Source organism: Labrus mixtus, chromosome 15 (genome assembly GCF_963584025.1).
Source record: "Labrus mixtus chromosome 15, fLabMix1.1, whole genome shotgun sequence".
NCBI lineage: Eukaryota > Metazoa > Chordata > Actinopteri > Labriformes > Labridae > Labrus > Labrus mixtus.
The window spans coordinates 27283425-27294089 of record NC_083626.1 but is presented as its reverse complement, the minus strand read 5'-3'; the positions used below and the strand labels follow the sequence as shown (position 1 = coordinate 27294089).

At 43.1% G+C, this 10665-nt stretch overlaps 1 protein-coding gene across 1 annotated transcript in view; it reads left to right on the top strand.

Annotated features, from left to right (window-relative positions):
* The first annotated feature begins 6357 nt into the window (after positions 1-6357).
* oprl1 (opiate receptor-like 1) overlaps positions 6358-10665 on the top strand; it is an 87844-nt gene continuing 83536 nt past the window's right edge. Inside the window, exon 1 of the mRNA XM_061058318.1 lies at positions 6358-6665. The gene's annotated coding sequence lies outside the window, so the exon portion shown is untranslated. The remainder of the gene's footprint in view (positions 6666-10665) is intronic.

Here is a 10665-nt window from a genome sequence, read left to right as displayed (position 1 = left end):
AGGCACTTGACTGCTACAGCGATCTATAGTGAGTCTATTTCAATGTCTGTTTGTAACTAATCAATCTCAGGCCAACCTTTTAGGGCTCATGCGGTATAGCCAGTGGTGCACCATTTAAGAACCACTTACATCAATCACATGACTACAGAAAAACAAAGGCTCATGTCGTTTTAAAAAGAGGGATTTTACAGAAGCTTCCACTGGGTGTCATCATGGTTGATGTGGTTGCTCTGTCACAGGGTCTGTAAGTATTCATCTCCAGAGAAATTATCCCATATGACAACACATAAACACATAAAAACATAAAAACATAAAAACATAAAAACATAAAAACATAAAAACATAAAAACATAAACAGCAGGTGCGTCTCCTTCACATCGCGTCTCTGCCTCTGCAATCTAAATTTCATGTCTTGCTGTTAAAACCATCAGCCTGCAGAGACGGTCGACCCCCCCCCCCCCCTCCTGCCCTCTCTCTGTCTCTATATGGCTCTTCTTCTACCTCTTCCTCCTCTGTCCCTTGCTGCAGTACATAATACATCAAAGACACTATAACATCACACATAAACAACCCTACTTACCCCCCACTCTGGATCTATACCTCCCACTAAGGCTGATCATCACTGCCCCCTATGGCTGCTACATGAAATCAACAACAGGCTCTCTGCACCTCCTCCTCCTCCTCCTCCTCCTCCTCCTCTTCCTGCAGACAGCATGCTGTTGCATGAATCCAACATCTGCCTTTACATCAGAAACATTACCCCTTCATTTCAAGAACCTGAGTGAGGACTCAGTTTACTGACTTATGAGTTGGGGAAATCACTTTTTAATGTTAATTTTTGAACAATGATTATTCCTGCAGCTCAACAATTAAACATTTTTACACTGTACACTGCTGCTTGATTGTACGTATTAACAGGTGCTCTGGGGACCCTACAAGCCCCAAAGCTGTTTGGTGGCTTCTGATTGAAGCATGGTACACTGAGGGCCATCATCAATTATCGCATCAATGCCACTCTCTAACTCCCCGCAGAGAAACCAGAATCCCAACCAGTACTGTAATTCACCAGGCCACACTTTAATCAAGTGCACAGATCTGAAAAGACTGGAGTACAGAGAAAGTAAAGGACCAGGATTAAGCATGAAAATGGGATCTGCAACAACTGTATTTTAAAGCAGTTTGCTTGATTGAGTTTTTTTTTTTACATATTGCACGTTGACACTTTGGGGGGGGGGTTGCTGCATGTGACTTTAGCATCACACGTACGTCCTCTGCAGCCAGCAGGAGACAAGCCATAAAATACATTATTCACGCTCAGAACAACAAGACGAGGGAGTCTCAGGGGAGACGTTTGGAGAAGGTTTTGAGCTCAGGTCAGCAGAGGTCCTCCTGCGAACAGAACAGGTGTGTTTAATGAGTCCTCTGTGTATCCTGACTCGTCCTGACGGCGTCAATTAATGAAACTAACCTTCAAAGAAAAACAAAGAATTCCCTCTGGCTGTCACTTATTCATCATCTTTATCAGGCCGCTGTTCACTTCCAGTTTTCTGCTCTTTTACAGCCACTTGTTTTCAGAAATGTGCAGAGATGTTTCAGTCGGCAGCAGTTCAGAGATAACAACGCAAATGTTTGTACATTTCTTGCCTCTTTGAAATAAACTCAAATACACATTATTTGCTGCTTTTTGAGTTGATAAAAAAACACATTTAAGGATTCATTCGGCAGAAGAAACACTTTTCTTTATTTATTTTTTTTAAATAAATAATTTATTGGATGAGGCAGCGGAAGAGAGACAGGAAACGCTGTGGGAGAGAGTACGAGATGACGTGCAGCAAAGGGCTGAGGGTGGATTTGATCCCACGACGGATGCAACGAGGACTGTGGCCTCTGTACACGGGGTGCACAACATAACCGCTAGGCCATTCAGCACCCCAGAAGAAATACTTTTTCTTAACGGTCATGTTTTTTTTTACATGGTCAAAGTGAAACAAGACAACGTTTTGGGTGTATTATCTGGAGATGAAAACTGTGTATGTGTTATGGTGCACTAGGAATGCACCAATCCATACTATTGAATAGTTCAGCATGGACTCCAATGTTAATTAGGTTTTCTTTATAGTTTTGTGTTGAAGTATCCATACAATCAATTACTCTCTGAACCAGGTCTGTTTGTGTGTGCCTGTAAGTCGACGCGCTGGGATGAGGAAACTTCATCTTGCATAAAACTCCTAAGATTGGCAGAGGGCTGAGGTCATCTAGCTAGAAGCGTGTATGGCTTTACAGCAGTATAGTTCACACACAAACCTTCAGTTGTAAACACGCAGCCGGTTAGCCCATCTCTGTGGTTTGAAACAATGACAGAGGCAAAGAGGAAGAGGATGATGACGAAGAGTTCAAGAGAGAGTGACTGATGGCCAAAGCGCACCAAATCAGATCCTACATAATGTTGCTTTAAAAAACACCATTTACCCATTACCCACAGATGGAGTCATGAAAATGTGTAAACAGTCAAGTTTTAAATCCACACAGACTCTACACACACTTATTCTCAAGCAAGCACAATTATTTGTCACGCTGACCAAGAGAGCAGACTCAAATCAGCATCAGAGAAAAAGAAAGAGAGAGATAGAGAGAGAGAAGGTCCTCTGTCCGTACATCTCTCTTTTAAATACATCGATTGAGGTGCCTTGCTCAGATCAAAACTGAAGCTTCTGATGGCTTCGTTTTAATATGGTTAAAGAGGACATATTATCCCCCTTTTCAAACAGCCCCCCTGTGGTCTAAATGAAACATCTGTGCTGTGCTTTAGTCAAAATATAACATGAATCAAGCACCAGAGGAGGTTTGTGACCCTGTATAAACCAGCTCTCTCAGAACGCTCCGTTTTGGTGTGTGTGTCTCTTTAAATGTAATGACCCCCCCTGAGTTTTCCCAGTAGACATCACTCCTCTGTATAGAGAATAAAAATGGCCGACCTGCGTTAAAGTTTTGTTCTAGTCTGGGGGTGGAGTCCATGGGTGGAGATACCAGGGGAGGGGAGGGGATTTTTTTTTTTTTTTTTACCAGAATCCCACTGTGACATCACAAGGAGAGCACATTTGAAACGGAGCATTTTTCTCTGTGTTGTAAGACTTATGCAGACCACAAACAAAGGACTGGATGGGTTTATTTCACATGTCGTGGGTCAGTAGACTCTCAGGTTACACAAATAAATGTTCAGAAACACTAAAAGTGGATTTTTTATATTATGTCCCCTTTAAAATAATAAGTTGACCCTTTGCCCCCCCCCCCCCCCCCCTTGTCATTCTGTGTGAAACACTGCTAAACGCTACATCACTCTTCCAAATAAGTCTGGCAGAGTAATAACTTTGTAGAGAAGTAACAAATGTCAAAATTATCAAACTAAACAGAACACATTTTGTACTACAGCAGTGTTTTTTGGCGCACTAAAAAGGCGAGTTTGTTATCTCTGGAAAACTAAAAGCTAAGACAGCTGCTCTCAGAGCGGACTGACATTTATGATCACAGTAAACTGATGACAGTTAATGGCTTCAAGTTTCCTCCAAAAAACACCACCAAGCTGCAGTTTCTCACTTCAGGTGCGAGTACATCCAGTGACCACAAAGTTGGCTCAGAAGTCAGGAAGTGCACAGCGTGCTATGTGACTGTTGTCGAGTTCCATATTATTTTTCTCAGCGAGAAACCTGTTTGTTTTTGTGAGCGCTGAGGGGCTCAAAGGGGAGAGTCCTGCAGAGAGTCCTGACCGCTTGACCAGGCATCACGGCTACAGCCAGAAAATCACCCACTACTTAAGACCACTCACACACACACACACACACAACCCTCCACAATAGTTCATTACCAGCAATTTGGGTGATTGGATCAGCTCAGGTCACAAAAACAACATGTGACTTAATGAAGGAGAAGTGCACTTTGAATCACTCGCACAGAGTTTGAAACTCGGCCGACCTGATGCTGAGTTCACTTTTCTAGTTTGCTTGTTTTTCCTGTTTCTCTCTTTGCTACACAAAAGACAACACAGTGTAATGTTTGCTTGTATCCAGGACCGAATGTACTGCGGATGTAATGCTTCATAATTCCTATTCAGACTGTGAACAATCACAAGTTGGACAGAAAGAAGTCCTGACCTTCCAAAGCCTTTATCGCTATAACCTGAATCACTCGCTTCACTGGCAGCCGAGGTGAAACAGTCTGCTGCTCCCAGAAGTTTCATCATCTATATACTAGAGCTGATGCATTCTGAGATTACTCACATCTGCTCTCACATGATATTGGACAAATTACTGGATCGATCAACGCTAAGTGTGTGAGATTGAAAATGTAACCGAAAACTCAAAGGTGGAAATTAATCTTCCAAAAGTTAGGAAGACTGTTAGGTTTAGGAATGAGATAACATAAGAAGCATCAGATTAATATCTAATGGTGTTTGAATCCTGACTTCAATTTATGTATCTGAGCTTCACTAGTGACTCTTCATTTTGGTTGCATCCATGTTCAGTTCTAGTGGATTACATTGACTCATAAAAAGCTAAAATACCAGCAGCGCCAAGATCGAAATGTGGCATGTGCTAGCCACTTGGGGAGCAGTGCTCTTAGTTTTATTGGCACATGCCATCGGTCCAGCGGCTTGTGCTGTGGCTGATGGGCTGATGGCATGCGATAAAGAAAGACGGCAACATGTAAACACTCGTCTGTCACACTACCGCCCATCGTCCACCACCACGTGGGGGGAATCAAACGGATAATGCTGTGTATTTAGCGATAGCAACAGATTAGCTGTTAGTGTGTATTTTCATGAATTGATTCATCTTGATCATTTTGTGGATATATCTTTAAATCTGTCTGCCATCTAAGAGTAACTCTTCTCTCAGGTTCAAGGTGAAACCATATCTATGTAAGGCATCTCATGGCAGCAGAGTTACATTTGGTTTGGAGCCAACTCTCTGTGTAAGCGAAGGTTTGCTAAGCATGAAATGTATGTGTCTGACATTTACGAGTCAAGCAGATGTCTTCTTTCTTGCCTTATAGAGATGTACCAAAGTAGCCAGGAATGTGTGGGCTGTACCTTCTAGCAGAATATAAGCAACACTGTGAAGATGAAGACTTTGCCATTCCGCCACTTTGTCCATGATGGCCAATGATTGTGAGATCTTGGTCTGCACTTTGTCAGCCATGTGTGTTGTGTTTCTGTGTTGTCTGACCATGGCTGAATAAATCTAAGATGATCTACAGTCTGTTTCACAATTTCATCATTGTTCATCTACTATAGAAACAACCCCCACCTAACATCAGCCATCTACAGTATTTCCAAAACAGTGGAGATTTCTATAATGCAAAGTGGGATCACACTATCGCTGCCATCGGTTATTCTGACTGGCTTACGGAGCCGAGGCTAACCGTGTTACCTTTGCTACGAGCTTAGTGGTAACGATATATAGTTGACATTACTGAACAGTCATCATGAAGAAACCAAACAAACAGACTTTTTATCATCATGCTAACAAGACGAGAGAATCGATATATTTCTTTCATAGGATCCAGATGTTGCTCTTATGTTGTCTATAAAGACAAAATGATGTTTATTTACTGCAGGAAAGTAAGTAGCCTATGCAGTGGCGGTTCTAGACCACTTTTACTGAGAGGGGAACATTAAACCCAGGTGAAAAATAGACAAAGATGAACGCTTTAAAAAAAAAAAAAAAAAAAAAAAAAAATATATATATATATTATGCCAAATAATAGCACACATCATAAAATACCATGATGAATTATATTTGTTTCAGTAACAGTATTTAATACTAGATTGTGAGTCCGGTTGTTAAGTCAAATACTAGGGGGGTTCTTCCTTTTGGAGGGGTGGCCACAGGGGGGCAAGCTCAGTGTTACAGGGGCACTGGCCCCTGTTGGCCCCTGCCTAGAACCGCCCATGAACCTATGATTCCATACCATATGTGATATTTTATGTTACCATGAATTGGTCTTGAACTCAAATGTTGCACACATTTTAACAAAATGAAATGATCATACTGTTGAAACATGTGGCACACTGCTCGAATATGTACAGACATGCATGTCGTTTGAAATGCTGTAAACACATAAAGCCAAATGAAAAACTCAGGACACACACACACACACACACACACACACACACACACACACAAAAGATAGGTTACTACAGCGCGATGAGGAGGAGAGATCGATCTGTCCGAGAGAAGGAGAGGGTGGAAGAAAGTGCCTGGTTGCATCTTCATCCCAGCAGACCCCTCCTCTCTCTCTCTCTCTCTCTCTCTCTCTCTCTCTGCCAGCTGATGCTGACTGGAGCTGAAGGAGCTTTCTCTCTCTCTCTCTCTCCCCTCGCCATCCCGGAGAAACCTGGACTGACCGACCCATCGGACTGAGCTGTGAGCGTGTTAACGGAGCTTTATGGTTTTACTTCTTCTGTGTGATGAAAGCTTGGAGGGGAAAAACTGCGAAATATAAGAAACCAAACCAAACCGGGGAGAGGGAGCGCAGACAGAAAACCAAGACGGTGCACAGCAACGCGGAGAGAGAGAGAGAGAGAGAGAGAGACGACAACTTCCAGCGGTTGTGTGTCCTCGGGGCGGTCTGCGGGGAGCTCCGGAGCTGCAGCTGTCATTAGAAAGGTAAGGAGGTTTCTCCACCTGGCGTAATGATAGAAGTGCATCATTTAGAGCGCGTGTTTACAGGTACGTGGATTTGAACGGACATGGCTCTTGGACTGGACCACCAGTGTGCGCACTGCGTGTGAACCCCCCCTGTAGTCCGTCTGCAGTGTGTCACTGTGTTTATGTGGAGCTGCTCCAGCTGAACGGTTGCCATAACACACTGTAAAGATACTGATGGCGCGTGCGTTGCGTACTTGTCTCGTGCAGCGTTTTATCTGCGTTGTGTTGGTGCATTCACGTGCGTTGACAGGGCACGTGGTGCGTCTATTTGTGTCAATACTTGTTACTCTTGCTCTATCTTGTGATGCGTTTAAGGTTGCATTGGAATTAAATGTTGACTTGATGCATTTCAGTGTTTACTTCAAACTCCTGCTTGGATTGGGGTGCATTAGTAACTCTACCTGTGTTGTTGTGTGTGTGTGTGTGTGTGTGTGTGTGTGTCAGAGGCTGGAGAGTTTGTTTATGAGCTTTCTTGTAACACGTTCTCATGATGTCCTTACTGTTGGAGTGACTCTTGAAGCCTACAGTCAGGATGGCAGCAGATTTGTATGGAAGCCTGTTTATGACAAAAACTGTGTAGTAGAGTCAATATTGACAAAACAACTGTTGAAAGAAGAAGTAGTAGGCAATCCAATAAATGAGTATTTTTCCTTAGAATAAAATTGGACATTGTCTGATTTCAGTTTCTTGAGCGAGCACATATTCAGATTTTTTTCCTGAAAATAAACTTTAGTTTAATTTGGTTTTGTCGTAACAAGACTTTAAGGAAGTTGCTTTTGGCTTCCGGATTTGAAAATCATCATGTTATAATACAACACCTGTTTGATTTATGAAGAAAAGAAGGTTAGTAGTTGGATTTGGGAAAAGGGGGTAGTTATAGGTACTTCAGGTAGGTGCAGGGCCGTGCAAAAACAGCAGACTGAGGAAGAAGATATGCCCGCCTCGCACACTCACTCACTCAAATGCCACAAAATGTTTTTTATTCTCTCCAGATCAAAATGTTTCGACCAGGCGTCTTCTTCAGGTTGTTGTTGGTTTTGTCATCAAATGTTTGTTGACAGATTTCACGCTGTGACTGAAGGGGCGGAGTCCAACAGAACGACGATTCACTCACATGTGAGGTGTTTCTATAAGCTGAACTTTGCATGTGAGGAGTGAGCAACTTTAACGTTTGTGTGGAAGCAGCTTCTAAAACAAGGCTGTTTATTTTCTCCGTCAAATTGTACAAGTGCTTTACAGCATTAGAGGTTTGAAAGAGCTGCACATGCAGCCGGCGTGTGGGCAGTCGGTGAGACACAGAGGCTGATGAGTGTGATGGAGTCTGATTATGGCCGTGTTCAGGGGCTGATAGATGGAGCTAACGTCACAGGACTAGCAGACCGAGGGTTTAAGAACAGTGAGGAACATTGACTTATTTTCATTCACAGCATGAAGTGTTTCTTAATTTAGACTCCAGCGACAGAAAGAAATGAACAGACCACTTCTTAAATCAGCATCTGTATGCATATAAGTCATTTGATTCTTGTGTCTGTTGAGTTTCAACACAGAATCAGATGGTTTTGCAGAGTGAAGTATGTGGTGATCACATGACAGGCAGTTAAAGCTGCTTCAATGTGGTATAACCCAACAGCAACGAGAAAGACTGATGGAGCTGACAGACCACACACATCACATAGGTGCAGGGAAATTCAAAAACAACATCATGAAGAAGATATGCGTGCACACTTTATCAAAGGCTTTATATTTATTATTTCTTTTGATCCAGCAGATGTCGCCCTTGAGCACCAGCATGAAACCAAAACAACTCGCGCTGCATTGTTGTGTTAGCATGCTAATGCTAGCGATCTTTATTATGCTCGTATCTTCACACTGCATGTAAATTTACCTGAAATGAGCGTGATCTAGAAACACAGTTAAGCAGTGAGTACAGTATGTTATTCTTCTTTTCTCTAGTCCCTCAATTAAACAACTTTTATACACGAGGGGAGGAGTCAGCCGGCCGTCCGGGCGATGTAAACAAAGTGAAGATAGGACTCTGAAAACTCTGAAAACATCACAGACAGTGGGACTCGGGTGTTACACCCATTGTAGACAGTCATGACTCACAGAGTTATTTTCAGAGGATAAACTTGATTTATACATTTAAGTGTGAAAAATCACATAGAAAGACTTTAAAAGACAAAAGCATATTCATGAAGAGGGACTGTTGTTCCAGGGCTGAGACTTTTATTCCCCTTCCAGTTATCACTAATGACTTGTAACTAATCCCGCATAGAGAGACCCCAAACACAGGAGCTGGTCATGTGACGCAAAAGGCCCTGAAGTCAGCTGAGAAGAATGCAGAAATGTCAGTCAGTGGGAGGGAAACTTAGCTCCTTTGTTGTCATGAATCGTGGGACGGATCCTGGAGTCTGCTGGTGTGGCTGCAGACACATTCAGCTGGAAAGACAAAGAAAAGGAAGATGAGTGATGTTGAAGACGCCAGTTTAGCGATCTTATCCTCCCTCAACTGTGCGTGAACCAAAGTCCATAAATAGGATAACTCATGCACTGTTGTACATCCATCTCTTGCAGGCTGCATGTGTCTGAAACAGCAGACCTTTAAAGGGGAGTGACCTGCTGGTGAACCTGCAGGAGCAGAGAGTTTTCCTGATTGGACTGTGGTCCGAAAGCATAGTGTGCATTTTAATGTATGTGAGAAATACTCAGATTTATACCAGATCAGCCAGATTTCTTTTTTTCCAGGTTTATTTTTGTGGCTTTTACGCCTTTATTCGGCAGATAAAGTGGGACGTGACATGAGCTACAGGTCGGATTCGAACCCGGGCCCGGGAGGACTAAGGCCTCCGTACATGGGGCGCGCACATTAACCGATAGGTCACAGGCTCCCCAATCGGCAAGAATATTAAAGTAAAAAACGGGGGTATACTGGTCATACTAAACCGCTCCACAATGCACTGCGGCTCTCAGACTGTCCAATCGCAGAGCTCGCCAACTAGCGGTATAGAACCTCTGTGCTGAAATACATTTTACACTTTTCCAAATAATATTAAAATGACTTCTTGGTTGTATGAGTATTGAATGTTTCACAGTATTGAATTCTATTTGCGGACCGACGATTGCGTTAGCTTGATGCTAGCTATTTAATAATAATAATTTACTTTATTGATCCCGCGAGGGGAAATTTGTTTTTACACTCTGTCTAGTTAACATGCGACACAAACATAGGCTGAAATACACACACATGCACAAACAGGATCCTGTGGACATGCACTAATGGAGAGGTCTCAGAGTGGGGGGGCAGCCCACAGTGGGCCCTCCTGGGCTGGTGGGGGGGGGGGTTGGGTGCCTTGCTCAAGGGCACCTTGGCAGTGCTCAGGCACCTCTCCAGCTACCAGACCAATTTCTGGACTTGGTCTGTGCCGGGACTTGAACCGGTGACCCTCTGATTCCCAACCCAAGTCCCTACAGACTGAGCTACTGCCGCCCTTTGAGCATGTTGCTAATGGCAGCTTCTTCTCCTGCTCATTAAAGTCTTTCTATGTGATTTTTCACACTTAAATATAATATAAATCAAGTATATCCTCTGAAAATAACTCTGTGAGTCATGACTGTCTACAATGGGTGTAACACCCGAGTCCTACTGTCTGTGATGTTTTCAGAGTTTTCAGAGTCCTATCTTCAGTTTGTTTACATCGCCAGGACGGCCGGCTGACTCCTCCCCTCGTGTATAAAAGTTGTTTAATTGAGGGACTAGAGAAAAGAAGAATAACATACTGTACTCACTGCTTAACTGTGTTTCTAGATCACGCTCATTTCAGGTCAATTTACATGCAGTGTGAAGATACGAGCATAATAAAGATCGCTAGCATTAGCATGCTAACACAACAATGCAGCGCGAGTTGTTTTGGTTTCATGCTGGAGCTCAAGGGCGACATCTGCTGGATCAAAAAATCAC